We start from the raw sequence: 16,305 nt of genomic DNA on the forward strand, positions 1-16,305 counted from the left end.
GAACTGCCCCTACTGTCCACAAAACCCACAAACAACTTCTTAGCAGGCGTTCAGTATCTGTGCTCAGTACATTCCTGGTTTCCTTTCTCCTCCCCTCCCCTCAGTGAACAAGTTCTGTGCTCCTCTCTGGGGAAAAGGTCATAAAGACACAGCCCTTCTGGCAGTTGAGAATTTACTCTGTCCTTGCCTTGTTATCCCTGCTTACTAAATCATAAAGGGCCTAATGCAGGGGTGGTGTGGGGATGGGGAGGGGATAGAAATCCCACAGGCTGATTACTGTTACCGTGAAGGCTAAGTGTTAACAGAAATGTTTAGGCAAACCAAAGTGATAAAATCAGTGGTCTTACTTTGACAAAGCAGTAACTTCCCTTGAATGCTCTACAAGTGTAAACAAGGCCCCTTCAGCAAGCTTCCACAGTCAATAGCATTAATGTCAGCCCATGTTAGCTATTGCTCTTATTGTGGCTTCATCTTTCCTGTCATCGTATCTCTCTCCATCACGCACTGCCCCAGCCTAGTCCCTTGGATATCTGTCCCTCGAAGCGTCTGCCCAGTGTCCTTCTGGGCAAGCCCATCAGCTAATGCCCGTAAGACCAGACTCTCCTCCGCCATCAACAAAAACTCTTTCCCGGGGTCCTGCTGTTCCCCAAGGTGACAAGTAGTTAATTAGACAAATGAATCTATCTGTGGCTGGTACATGGAAGGCTTCTCTTGAGTTACTGTTTCACCCCCTGTGTCAGCCAGTGTTCTTAGCTTCTTGCAACTAAGGATGACTCTGTGTGATTTAAGCAGCATGGGGATTTAGTAAAAGGATACTGGGAAGCTCTAGACTCTCTGGGAAGGCTGAGGAACAGACTTTAAAAATGGGCAAGAACAGGAGATGCTACACAGCAGTGGGGACCTCAGCCCAAATCACACCATAAACAATAACTGTGGGAACAGGACGGCAGCCTCTCCCTACTGCTGGACACCACGGTCTGCACTGCAGCCACTGACAGCTCGGGACAGGGCCACTGGCACAAGGGTCAGCGCCACTGCTGCGACCCACTGCCAAGTAAGTGCTCTCCCAGGTTCTGCTCTCCTGTGTCATCAGCTCCTGATGCACAGTCTGGAGCAAGTGGGCCTATCTGGTTGACCTCAGCTCCTGTGCCCCTGCCCTGGCAATAGAAAATGGGCTCTGCTTCCTATAAATACTCATAAGGGGTGAAGTTCTCAAAACAGGAAGGGAAGTTAGATGTTGAGAAGACAAATGAGAAAGACAGATGTGCACCACACCCTTTTAAGCAACGTGTACAATTTAACAGAGGACTTCTGGAAGCAAATTCTTTGCATAAAAAAGTGACTCAAATGATGAAAACTTCAGACAGATCCTCAGGCCAGCAAGGGACATAGTTTGGGGTCAGGCAGGCCTTTTGAAGCCCCTCCAGTCATACCATGTAGCTGTTTTCAGGGGCCAGCCTTGCAGAATGGAGCAAACTGAGAAGACATTAGGACAGAACCCTACCCCTGCCTGTGGCAGGAACTTCAGAAGGCTGTAAGCTTTTCTTAGTCTGCTAGTCCATCACTAGGGTCCAAAGACTGTTTTCCAAATTTATTTCGGTGTAGTAAGAAGAAAGGTTAAGAGCAGGGGGATTTCTTCCTCCAGTCCTGAGCTGTGGTTTCTCCAGCAAATTCTGTACCTTTGTTCTGCTTTTCCCACCTCTACCTCCACCTGCAGGAGAAGAGTACACTCTGATGTCCACTCTGGGTGCCAGAGGGGGAGGACTCACAGAGCCTGTCCCCAGAGTTCCCTGGGGAGACCAGCATCGTGTCTGCCTAAGTCCTCCCATACAGCCAGATGGAGCACCAAGCAATTCTTCCTCAGTGGGTGGGAAGTGGGGGCCACCCCCAGATGCCACAAGCCAGAGTATTCAGACAGGAGAATATTCAGAATCAAAGATAAATAATGTCAGAGTTTGGACTGTTAACATAAGTAACAGTAGTGTCAATTTTGAAAATCCCATCACAAAACAAAATCTTAAGGTTTTTCTAGAAGCCCAAAATAAGTTATTAGGGGTCCACTGAGTTTTTCAAGGACCCTTGTTGCAATAAATTGGATCAACTATAATCCTTGGTTCATATCACTGGTCGTCTTTGGGCACTGCTGGTCCGTGCATGGCCCACTTTTATCTATGTGATGTGCCAGATTTCTTCCATTTGCTTCTCTAGATCCATTCTCTACCCTTCTCTATCCTGCTCCAGGAGGCTGACCTCAATGGTCTCCCTCTGGCTTCCTATTGTATTTAGCTGAGAAGGAGCCTTGGTAGATCAGAGAGAAGGAAGAAAGTGAGGTCAGAGTCTTTATTCTCCTGACCGCTCCATCTGGATTTGTCTCAAACCAGCTGCACTCACAGCCAAAGCTCACATGCCTCTCAAGGTGGCCCTTTTCACACACACCTCTGCCTTGGGCTTCTAGGAACCACTCACTTCACGGGTTCTTTCTTTCTGGTCCTAGGGATGGGGAACAACTCTGGTATTACCAGCCCTGTGTGATTGCATTATCCCTTGTGGTTTGCCTTTCTCTGTCCACCCCTTTGTAAACAGTCCCTTTATAAATCCTCTTAGAGTTATCCTTGTTTGAATGCAATTCTTACATTCACCTATCTGGTTCCTTCTGGGACCCTGGGTGAGTTGGTTATTTATTCAGTAATACTGAGCCAGAGAAATGCTGGTACTTGTATCCGGGAGCCACAGACAACTACGAATGCAACCGGAGGTATAAAGGCAAATCCCCCAGAGATGGTTGTCCCTCTGATTCCTATGGATGGGCACCTCATCATATTACAAGTAGTATATTTAAATGTAACCCAAATTGGAGAGGGAGGAGATTCCAGCCTTGGAGACCGTCTCTAAAATAGTGTTGTGGTTGTGATGGCATGGGGCCAAAGGAAACACAACAGGTAGAGAAAAAGTGTTATAAAGAAAAGAAAAAGATTGGTGGGAATGTAAATTGATACAGCCACTATGGAGAACAGTATGGAGGTTCCTTAAAAAACTAAAAATAGAATTACCATATGATCCAGCAATCCCACTACTAGGCATATACCCAGAGAAAACCATAATTCAAAAAGACCCATGCACCCCAATGTTCATTGCAGCACTATCTACAATAGCCAGATCATGGAAGCAACCTAAATGCCCATCGACAGAAGAATGGATAAAGAAGATGTGGTACATATATACAATGGAATATTACTCAGCCATAAAAAGGAACGAAATTGGGTCATTTGTTGAGATGTGGATGGATCTAGAGACTGTCATACAGAGTGAAGCAAGTCAGAAAGAGAAAAACAAATATCATATATTAATTAACTCATGTATGTGGAACCTAGAAAAATGGTACAGATGAAACTGGTTTGCAGGGCAGAAATAGAGACACAGATGTAGAGAAAGAACATATGGACACCAAGGGGGGAAAACTGCAGTGGGGGGTGGGGGTGATGGTGTGATGAATTGGGCTATTGGGATTGACATATATGCACTGATGTGTATAAGATTGATGACTAATAACCTGCAGTATAAAAAAACAAACAAACAAACCAAAAAAACAACTAATACTAAACTTTCTTTGGGTTATTTGTATGGAAATATGTTAATATAAATGTTTCAGACATTAAAAAAAAAAGAAAAAAAGAAAAATACTCCCCTCTAATGAGCGTCTTCTACTCCATCCTCATCAACAATTACCAAGCCTTTATTTTGTGCTAAGTGCTTTATGTGGAATATTTCACTTAAATTGGGAAAACCCTAGGCTGAGAGCAGTTCAGATTTGCCCATGGTCACAGAGAACTGTGATAAAGACATTTAGCATTAGGCTGAAGAAGAGAAAACAGCTTCAACAACTTGATCATCTCTATCAAGTCTAACAAACTGTCAATCTAGAGCAATCTGTAGGCAGCTAGTTGTTACTGAATAGCACACATTTGCTGATAAAATGGCAAAAATGCAAAGGTTCATATGGTGGAGAGGTGAGGAAGTCCAGAGTACTTGAAGGTCACCCATCCTTCTGAGGCTGTTCTGAAGGCAGCAGCAGGGTTTGGTGAGAGCTTGCAGGTAATTTACAACAGAGGAATCTCACTCAATTCCTTCCTCCTTCAGTCAGTCATGCAGCATCTTCCCACTCAACCATCAAGACAAAAGGCTGAGGCAAAAGGATTCTAGTTTTCACCATGATTTTAAAGGTTCATTGTAGGGGAAGGGACTGACCAGGAAATAATCTTGCCCAGGGAGGAGACCATTTCTGGGATAACCAAGGTTTTCAAATGCAGAACCCAACTTTTATAGATGCATCTTCTCTGGGAAGAAAGATTAGGTGAAACATCAATGGACATGGTACTCCCTCAGAGACTGAGGAGTTCTTAAGACACTGACCCATTCGCTCTAGGACATCTGAGAGCTCAGGCAGTTCTTAGTCATAGCGTTAGTTACCAGGAGTTGTAGACCAGGGCCAGCTAAGCCCCAGGAAAGGCTGCAATGCACGGGGCTCGACATTCCAGATGGAGTCTCTCTCAAATTACACTTCTCAGTGCTCCTTAAAAACTGTCTTCAATGACTGCTCCCAAGAGCTGCTCGCGTCTTTCACATACAGGCTAGCCACGGCTCTCGTTTTAATTTGTCCCATCATCATGCCAGTGCAATAACCATTCCTGGCAGCTTTTTGGCTGTTCTTGGTCCTGTGGTCATTCCTCAGGCACTCAGTCTTGTACTCGCCCCACCTCCAGAACCCTTCATATGAAAAGTATGGAAACTAGATTCCAAACTTCGGTTATATTTAACTCTTATCACTGGACACACTGAGTTTGTAACAAATAATCTGCCCCTCCCCCACTGATTTCAAGGGTGTTTGGCTTATAAAGGGCAACCCAACAAACCATTTTTCATTTAAGAACATGCATAGCAATACTGATACCAGCGGAGTCCGTGTCACAATGATTCATGCTTAATAACTTTAGACAACCGTATCACACGTGTTTCTGAAACTGAGAGAAGAAGTTTCAAAGTCTCAAAATCTTTGGAGAAGTGGCATTAGCAGAATGCAGTTTGACAACAATCTTTCCCACAGAGCTCCAAAAAACATTGTCAGAGAGGTGGGCATGGGGAAGGTACAGGGTCAATCCAAATTTTAATGTGGATAAAATTGGCTTGAACACTGGAGTGGCCTCCATAGTGCAACCCTGATAGAGCCTGTGAGGCTCCGAGGGAGAAGGGGGGCCACACGGGGAGTGCCCGGAGAGTGAGGGGGAGGGTCATGCCTTCTGGAGGGTGGGTGTGTTTTCTTTCTTTTCCGGCTACTGTTATCAATGTGGTGAGCACATCCCTTCAGTTGAATGACCTGGAGAGAAAGCCCAGGGCTTCCTGTTGTCTTACCAGTGCTGCAAAATGCAGGTTAGAAATAAAGAAAAAAGGGAAAAGGGTAGTGGGGAGTGGGAAGCTCCTCTGGGTAGGTCAGGGACGCCAGCCTCCATGAGAGAACCCAGCTCACCTTTTCCTTGAGATGCTGCAGCAAGGGCACATCCTCAGCTGCTTCTCAAATCAATCAGGATCCAGAAAATAATCTCTCTCCAGAAAAAGTACATTTTTGAGCAACAACAGAATAGATAAGAAGGTTGGAGATCTTAAAAGGAAGGGTAAGGTAATACGTATAGAGGGATACTGCCAAAGAAATATACTTATCCCCTGCTTAATGCCCTTAAAATCCTTCTATTTGTGGGGCTCTACCCCAAAGTTTTGCAGTGTTAGAAAGAATTATTTAAATATCAGATTCTGTTTTATTTTGCTGCTGTGTGCTCTTAGCTATCTATGAGATGCTTGATGAGATTTAGCTGAAATAACATCCTGGCCCCTGGGGTGAAGCACACAAGCGATGCCAACAGGTTGCCATATATTTACATATTTACCTATTTATAGCACCATAATCAATATAAATACTTATTTATATCACCACATAACTTACCACTTAATAAAGTAGCCTGCCCTCGCCTTGCTTTTCAGTGGCCAATTTTTTTCTTCTATTCTTCAAAAGGCCAATTTTTATCCCCTTTGAAATTTGGTTTGGCCGTGTACCTTCCCCACACCCTCCTCATAGATAATATTTTTTGGAGATCTGTGAGAAAGACTGTGGTCAAGCTGCAATCTGTCACCTCTCCTAAGATTCTGAGAATCTGCAAGAAAATTCTCTTCAACTTTTCAAGCCAACCCTGACTCTCTTGAACTAGATTTCTTTAACAATATTATCTTCCTCTGTTGCCTGTGTTTCACATCATAGTACATCCTTCCTTTGAAAGAGAGATAACAACAACAAAAATTCCACTTTGATCATAACAGTCGATTAGAAAGGGAAACTCCCTCCAGTTTTCTAACTTTTCAAACATGCTATGCTTTCCCCTTGAAAGAAACGTGAGTTTTGCATCCTCAACTCCATTTCCTACAGTTTTCCTAAAGGACTGCCTGGTAGGTGGAGACAAAGGGAAAGAGGCACAGACATCTTTGTTGCTAGCATCACCCTCAGCTCTTTTTTTTGTTACATCCAGCTGTGTTTCTAAAGGTGATGTTTTGTTACTTCACTCTTCTTTACCAGAAGTTCCAACAGTATTTAAATTATCTTCTGGACTGATATTTATGGAAGACTATCAAATATTCTGCAATATGTATCATATCCCAGAGAAAAGACCTTACGCATGTGTTAAGTAACAGCCTACAGTGCAGTAGGTTTGCAGAAGGAGGTGCTCAGCTCGGCTCTGTCAGCTGGATCTGCTGGGGAGTGGGGAGCATTGTGACATAGATTGAATTAAGCTTTTTTTTTCTTTTTTCAGGTTTGAAATAAAAACTGTCATTAATTGCAAAAATGGCTACAAATTTTACTGAAGCCTTCATCCGAATAAATACAATAAATAAATAAATACATTATGAATGGGAAAATGGAACAAATAGAACCTGGGAATTGATAGTTTAAATGGTCATGATGAAAAGAGATTTAATATTATGTGGATTGGGTGTACATGAAAATACAGTGAGGCATGACAAATTGTTGAGCAAAATCAATCTCTTTATTTTTAAAAAATTTTATTTTATATTGGAGTATAGTTGATTTACAATGTTGTGTTAGTTTCAGGTGTACAGCAAAGTGATTCAGTTATACATATACATATATCTATTCTTTTCCAGATTCTTTTTCCATACAGGTTATTACAGAATACTGACTAGAGTTCCCTGTGCTATATAGTAGGTCCTTGCTGATTATCTATTTTATATATAGTAGTGTGCATCTGTTAATCCCAACCTCCTAATTTATCCCTCCCCTGCAACTTTTCCCCTTTGGTAACCATAAGTTTGTTTTCTAAGTCTGTGAGTCGGTTTCTGTTTTGTAAATAAGTTCATTTGTACCATTTTTTTAGATTCCACGTGTAAGTGATATCCTATGATATTTGTCTTTCTCTGTCTGACTTACTTCACTGAATATGATAATCTATCTCTAAATCCATGCATGTTGCTGCAAATCTCATTATTTCATTCTTTCTTATGGCTGAGTGATATTCCATTGTATATATGTACCACATCTTCTTTATCCATTCATCTGTTGATGGACATTTAGGTTGCTTCCATGACCTGGCTATTGTAAATAGTGCTGCAATGAACATTGGGGTGTATGTATCTTTTTGAATTATGGTTTTTTCTGGACATATGCTCAGTATTGGAATTGCTGGATCGTATGATAGCTCTATTTTCACTTTTTTAAGGAACCCCCATACTGTTCTCCATACTGGCTGTACCAATTTACATTCCCATGTACAGTGTAGGAGGGTTCCCTTTTGTCCACACCCTTTCCAGCATTTATTATTTGTAGACTTTTTGATGGTGGCCATTCTGACTGGTGTGAGATGATACCTCATTGTAGTTTTGAAAATCAATCTATTTAAAGGATCTAGAGAAATGAATTGCCCAAGATAAGGCAAAGAGACATAGGTCTTTATCTAAGTTCCAGTTTCACATGAACTTTAATACCATTTGGATATGTGTATGGGGATAAATGAATGAAGAAATTACACATGAAAAAAAAAAGAGGGTCCAAAAATGGAAAAAGGATGAGATATCACAATTTCATAAATATTAAAGGAATTAAAAAAGCTTAGTACAACAGTAAAAATTCAAAATGTACAAAAGTATGAAATAGTTCAGTGGAAATATTTTCAATAGGGCAAATTAATTACAGAAAAAAAGATTAAAAGGGGGAAGAATAAAATATTTGAATTTGTAAAAGCAGTTGCATTTCCAGGTGAAAGAACTGTTTGCATAAAAATGTGTTTACAAACAAGAAATTGGTACTTATGAAGTCAGTCCCTGGAATATGATCCTATGTTTTGAAGAGAATGAAAGTACAAATTTTTTTAAATTAATTAATTTTAATTTTGGCTGCGTTGGGTCTTCGTTGCTGCACGTGGGCTCTCTCTAGTTGTGGCGAGTGGGGGCTACTCTTCGTTGCAGTGCACGGGCTTCTCATTGTGGTGGCTTCTCTTGTTGCGGAGCATGGGCTCTGGGAGGGCGGGCTTCAGTAGTTGCGGCACACGGGCTCAGTAGTTGTGGCTTGCGGGCTCTAGAGCACAGGCTCAGTAGTTGTGGTGCATGGGCTCAGTAGTTGTGGCTTGCGGGCTCTAGAGCACAGGCTCAGTAGTTGTGGTGCATGGGCTTAGTTGCCCCACGACATGAAGGATCTTCCTGGACCAGGGCTCCAACCCGTGTCCCCTGAATTGGCAAGCAGATTCTTAACCACTGCGCCACCAGGGAAGCCCCAAAATATTTTTAAAATGTGCTTAATTTACTTTTGGCTGCAGGTAATTTTACTGAGGTTTTCAAGGTGGGGAGGGTTTCTACGACTACTGAGTTTCCTCTTGGTATTTTAGCTCTCCCACTTCCCGCAGGAGGCAGAACATGTTTCCGTGCACTTTTTTAGTTTATTCAGACCATTGGTGAAATCTTTTAACAACTGGATTTTGTTTTTTCTTTTTGATAGCTGTTAACTTGAGTACTCTCCCCCTTTTGGCATTTAAGATCTTGTAAACAGGTACAATTTGTTTCTCAGGCTTCAAAGGAAGAATATTGCTGATACTTCTTTAATTATGTGAGCTCAGCCTCTGGTGGCTGGCATTGAATTCTAGTCGGGTCATCACTGAATTTATCATCTTTTCCCTTCCTGATTTCTTTCATCTTTTTCTCCCCAGTTGGCACCCACTCATCCCCCTTCCCCTTTTCTTTCATTTTCAGGTGCTTTTCTTGGATGTATTTTTGTGAGTTCATGACCAAATTTTACTTCTTTTGGGGGGCTTAGCTTTCCAATGTTGATTTCTTTGCCTCATGAATGTAAATCTCTGTGCCCTTGCAAAATGTTGAACTGTTTATTTTTGTATTTTGTTCATAGTTCTAATCACTGAATCATTTAGGGAGTTGTGATCCTGTTGCATGGTAACCAAGATGGTGCATGGCTTGTTTGTTAAGACTTAGCTGGTACCTGAACTTTCATGTCTGTGAGGTTTGTTCATTTTCAGAGGACAAGTTAAGTTTGAGTTGCTAGCCGAAACTACTAGGTTCTCATATTACTGGGTTTCAATATTACATTCTAGATTCTGCTTAATTTCTGGTGCTGGACGACAGTGCTCAGCACCTCTTTTGCGATAACTGAGTAGAGCTTCGTTTGGAGGCTTGTATCAAATGAGGGAGGGTTGCCAGTTGAATGGCCCTGCTCCTTTGAGTTCTCAATGGCTAACAGTTTCTATCTTTCATGGGACATCTGCTTTTTCCCAATCCCAAGCTGCTCTTTTCTACATAGATAATTTTTTTTAACCAACCATTTGATGATAAGTCTTTCCACTGTCAGTTCCTGAGCTCTGTTAGGTAGGAAGGTAGGACAGTCTTAGGTCTGGGTATAGAATCTACTCTGAGGTTACCCAAGGTAGAAGAGCAGCACTGGAGTAACAAAGGGCCTTAAACTATGAGGTTATACTTGACTTCTAACTCGACGTGACCCTTAAGGCACGCATTTTCCTCCTGGACTTCACCTTCCCCACTTACAAAATAAGAAGGCTGAACTAAATCATTTCTTCAGTGACTTACAAATCTAATATTCCATGATTCTCAGGAGCTTTCTGTTCAACTCTCTGTGTGAAGTAGGCAAGTATTATAAATATTTATAAATAAAATATTAATTGAAAATAAAATTCTGAAGAATGGGTGGTCAGCCTTGTTAAGAAACAGCTCAATCCGGAGGTGCCTGGTTTGCTGATGGCAAAAGATAATGATGGAGCAGGCTTACCCTCTGTTACCCCCTTTTATCTTATTGTGTATAACTGTGAGCTTCCAGATTTGTGAGAACACATACATGGATCTTTTTTTGTTGTCTGCAAAGGTCTTAGCCAACACATATCCATTCTTGATCCAGTAACCCTCTGAGACTGGTGTGTTTCAGATCTACCCTTCTCATCAGGGTTCCAGGATGCATTAAAGGGATAGAGGGCAGGAACCTCCCTCTTAATGCCGCTAAAATGGGCTGGAATTCCCCTCTGCCACAAACCAACTGACAGTAACTGAGGAGGACAGGGCAAGAGGAAGGTTAGAAGTTACTGAGCATGACAAGGGGTGCTCTGCTGGTGAACTGCCCACGGGTTTCTTGGTATCAGTCAACTGGAGCTTAAAAAAAACCCATCTTCATCATCCTACCCCTACATCCTCAAATCTGACATCCTAATCACGAAATTACAGCTCAGTGTCTTCCTTATGATTTCAACATTGCAGACATTTCAGGTTTGTTAACTTTTAAGAATATTCATTCATTTGCTTGGGGTTTATTTCAAGCCCAAATGCACAGAAATACCTTACTTTTTGTTCCATGCCCTCCAGTGTTCTATAATGAGGGAACAGGCACACAACCCGAAGACATTCATTCATTCAGCAAATATTTATTGAGCCCTTGCCATGTGCCAGGCACTACTTAGCCCTAGAAATACAGATAAAGCTATTTTTCTTCTCATTGGTTTCACTTGTAGTTACTTTTCTTCACTTCCATCTCCCAGACCCTCCACTGTTCCTGACTCTCCTCAGTATACTTGAGAGCTGAGTACTGAACCACTCTGATTAAAATAGGCCTGAGGTACTCCTTGCTATATTTGGGCACTTACCAAAAGGGTGTGGCACATGTGTAATAGAAGCTCTTTTCTGTGTTTTCAGTTTTCTTAATTTAGTGTGCTTCTGAGAGAGCAGTTTCTATTCCTGTGTCAACACAATGGCCCTTTCTATTCTTGATCCCAAAACTGGGTGACACAGAACATCAATCCATCACAGATCCAGTCATCCAAAAGACACTTCAGCCCAGGCTCTGAGCCTCAGAATCTCAAAGAAACTAGAGATGAAGTTAAGTAATATTGGCTTGAGCTCTAGTGCCAGTCAACTGCTTGTTTACTTTCAAATCCATTCTTTACCATTCCCTGCTTTGTTCTGTATCCATCTATACTAATATAAAGAATGATTAGATAAGTAAATAAATGGAGAAGAAGAGACAAATGAAGAGGAATTCCAAATAATGCATGTAGACGCTCCTCACTCTAGGAGATGAAGCTTAGCCTCCTCCCATCCCCCTTGCTTTTGGGTGTGGGCTGGACTTAGTGACTGGCTTCCAAGGGATAGAGTATGAAGAGGGGAAAATAGCAGCTTTACAGTGGAGAGACCTGGCAGATATTACTTTAACGAGGCAATCAAAGTTAACATCACCAGGGATGTCATGTGGATATTATTCACCCCTGATATGATGTGATGAGATAGGTACATCACCTCGTGGAATTCTTTCCACAAACCCATAATCTCAGTCTAATCATAAGAAAAACGTAAGACAAACCCAATTTAAGGAACTTTCTACAAAATACTTGACCAGTATTCCTCAAAACCATGAAGGTCATGAAAAACAAGGAAAGACTAAGAAACTAATAACTAAACACAATGTAGTAACCTAGGACAGATACTGGAACAAAGGTCATAAATTAATGAAAAAAATCTAGTAAAATATGAACCTGGAGTTTAGCTAGTAGTAACATACCAATGTTGGTTTCATAGTTTTGACAAGGGGAAACGAATTGGGTGAGAGGGGTATGGGCACTTTCTGTACTATTTTTTTTTTTTTTTTTTTGCGGTACGCGGGCCTCTCACTGTTGTGGCCTCTCCCGCTGCGGAGCACAGGCTCCGGATGTGCAGGCTCAGCGGCCATGGCTCATGGGCCCAGCCATTCCGCGGCATGCGGGATCTTCCCGGACCGGGGCACGAACCCGTGTCCCCTGCATCGGCAGGCAGACTCTCAACCACTGCGCCACCTGGGAAGCCCCTTTCTGTACTATTTTTGCAACTTTTCTGTAAATCTAACATTATTCCAAAATAAAAAGTTTATTTAAAAAAATTCCTAGCAAGACTGATAAAGAGGAAAAAACACAAATTATCAGTATCAGGAATGAAAATAAGAATATTGCTGCAGACCCTACAATATTAAAAAGATAATAAGATGGTATAACTATCTTTGTGCAATAAATTGAACAATTTAGATGAAATTAGCTAATTCCTTGAAAAATACAGGTAAAACTGATATAAGAAGAAAGAAAAAATCTGAATAGTTCTATAAATTGAATCTGTAATTAAAAACTTCTCACAGGGGCTTCCCTGGTGGTGTAGTGGTTAAGAATCCGCCTGCCAATGCAGGGGAAATGGGTTTGAGCCCTCGTCTGGGAAGATCCCACATGCCACGGAGCAACTAAGCCCCTGTGCCACAACTACTGAGCCTGCACTCTAGAGCCCATGCTCTGCAACAAGAGAAGCCACTGCAATGAGAAGCCTCTGCACAGCAATGAAGAGTAGCCCCCGCTCACTGCGACTAGGGAAAGCCAGTGTGCAGCAACGAACACCCAACGCAGCCAAAAATAAATAAATTAAATAAATAAATTTATTAAAAATAAATAAATTAATTTAATTAAATTAAAAAATAAAAACTTCTCACAAAGAAAATTTCATGTCCAAATGGCTTCCCCAGTGAGTTACTCAAAATATTTAAGAGAGAGACAATATCAATATTGTTCAAATACTTTCAAAGAGTTGGGGAAAAGGGAATACTTTCAACCTGTTTTACAATGCTAAGATAATCCTGATGTCAAAAAAGAAAAATTACATTACAAAAAAGAAAATTATTAGACAGTATCTTTTATGAACCTAGATATAAATATCCTAACCAAACTATTAGCAAACCAAATCCAGCAATATCCAAAAAGTATATCACATCTTGATCAGTAATGCCAGATTTGCTTCAGTAATGCAAGAATAGTATAACATTTTAAAATCAATCAGTATACATTTTGCATTAAAGATTAAAGGAGGGACTTCCCTGGCGGTCCAGTGGTTAAGACTCCAAGCTCCTAATGCAGGGGGCACAGGTTCAATCCCTGGTCTGAGAACTAAGATCCCACATGCTGCATGGCATGGCCTCCCCTCCCCCGCTCCCAAAAAAAGATTAAAGGAGAATCACCTCAATATGTAGAAAAAGCATTTGACAAAATTAAAAACAGTTAATGATAAAACACTAAGCTAACCAATAATTGAGAGAAACCCTTATTAATCTAATAAATGGTATCTATCTCCAAAAATCCTATAGGTATCATCACACTTAATGCTTAAATACTGAGCACTTCCCCCTAACATCAGAAACATGACTGATTGGTGGTTCTGTTACCACCAGAATTCAATATTGTACCAGAGATCCTAGCAATTACTATAAAGCAAAGGGAAAAAGGCATAAAAATTAGAAATAAAGAAATAAAAATGTCATTATTTACCAATGACAGGATAATATACATAGAAAATCTGAAAGAATCTGCAAATATACTACTAGAATTCAAAAATGAATTAAGTAAGGTTATTGAATAGAAAATCAATATACAAAAAACAACTGATCATGTTTTATGATCAATTAGAAAATTAAAATCTTAAAAATATAATTTATAATAACTTAAAAACACTAAATATTTAGGAATAAATATAATGAAAGATATGCAAAAGCCCTACACTGAAAACTACAAAATATTAAGGGAAATTAAAGAAAACATATCAATGGAAAAATATACAATGTTCATGGATTAGAAGGCTCATATTTCTAAGAAGTCAAATCTCACTAAATTGATCTATAGATTCAGTTCAATCCCAATCAAACTCCCAGGAAGATTTTTGGTAGAAATTGATGGGAAGATTCTAAAATGTATATGGAAATGCAAAGGACCTAGAAGAGTCAAGATGTATTCAAGAAGATCAAAGTTGGAGGAGTTACACTACCAGTTTCAAGACTTAATATAAAGCTACAATTAACAAGACAGCATTGTATGGGGATAAAGACAAAGAAATACATTCACAGAAGAGAATAGAGAGTTAAGAAATAAACTCAACACATATAGAGTCACTTGATATACAACAAAGTCACCACTGAAATTTATTGGGGAAAGGATGGTCTTGTCAACAAATGGGACTACAGCAACTGGATATTCTTACAGAAAAAGAAAAAGGAGAACTTTGATCCTCTATTTCACACCATAAGCAACATTTCATTTGCAATGGATTATAGACCTGAGCATTAGAACTGAAAAGATAGAATTTAGGTAAGAAAATAAGAGCATATCTTCATGACTTTGGGGTAGGCAAGATTTTTTTAGGCAGGACACACAAAGCAATACACAAAAGAAAAAAATGTGCTTCAGATTGATCAAAATTAAGAGTGCTGGGGCTTCCCTGGTGGCGCAGTGGTTGAGAGTCCACCTGCCGATGCAGGGGACACGGGTTCGTGCCCTGGTCCGGGAGGATCCCACATGCTGCGGAGTGGCTGGGCCCATGAGCCATGGCCACTGAGCCTGTGCATCCGGAGCCTGTGCTCCGCAATGGGAGAGACCACAACAGTGAGAGGCCTGCGTACCGCAAAAAAAAAAAAAAAAAAAAAAGAGTGCTTATCAAAGATGTTACTGAGAATGAAAATCAAGCCTTGTACTGGAGAAGATTTTCACAATGTATATAGTCAACAAAAGCCCCATTATAAGAATATATAAGAATTTCTAAAAATAAGTAAGAAAAAGACAACCTAATTTTTTTAAAATGGGCAAAAGACACAAGCAAGATTCCACAAAAGAGGTTATCCAAATGGACAAATAAGCACATAAAAAGATGTTCAAATAAGCAAAATGCAGTTAAATCTACAATCATTTACTAATACCCATTCACTACAGTGGTTCAAATTTAAAAGACTGACAATAGTCATTTATGAATATATGAAACAATTGAACTCTCTCCATTGCTGGTGGGAATGTATATTTATGCAACTTTGGGAAATTGTAGGATAGTGTGTGCTAAAGCTAATTGCATGCCTATCCTACAACCAAGCAATCCCATTCATAGTATACCTCCAAGGAAAATGAGTCCACCAAAAGACAAGTGCAAGAACATTTCTAGCGGTTTTATTCATAATAGCCAAACACTAGCAACAACTTCAGAGGACTGGATAACCAAATTGTGATATATTCATATAATGGAATACCACACAGCAATATAAAAGAGTGAATTACGGTTACATGCCATAGTGGATTAATCTCACTGCCCTGTGTTGAGCAAAGAAGCTGGATGCCAAAGAGTACATACTCTTTCACTCAATTATGTTCAAGACAAGATGGAAACACTCTATGGTAGTATCAATAGAAGTCAGAGTAGTTGTAACTTTTGGGGGGCTGGGTATTGACAAGGAAGGGGCATAGGGAGCCTTCTGGGGCACCAGAGATGTATACATATGTAAATATTCATTGAACTGTACATTTTAAATTGATGCACTTTGCTACACTTCTATAAAATAAAAGAACTATGGAACAAAAATAGTAACCAATCTAGACAATAGTAACAGTGTAGACAACAGATAATGAAAGTCTGGAGCAAAGAAGTGAATTTGGAGACAGATGTTGAGGGTGCAGTCTCGTAATTCCTGAGTTGACTCTTCAGGACTCCATTAGAATCCATAGACATCTCCTTACCAAGAAAGAAAAGTGTAAAAATAGCCACCCCATAATGATTAAATACATTTATTTTCTTTTCAATATTATCTTGTATTTCAATGGAGATTGTTGCTTTAAACATTTGACATAAACGTTTTTTCAAAAAGTGAATTGCCAGTGTTACAACCCTGCTTAGGAAAACTTGCCAAGGGGCTTATTAACACACATGCTA

This window comes from Mesoplodon mirus (assembly GCF_964341445.2).
Source record: "Mesoplodon mirus genome assembly, chromosome: 6".
Classification (NCBI taxonomy): domain Eukaryota; kingdom Metazoa; phylum Chordata; class Mammalia; order Artiodactyla; family Ziphiidae; genus Mesoplodon; species Mesoplodon mirus.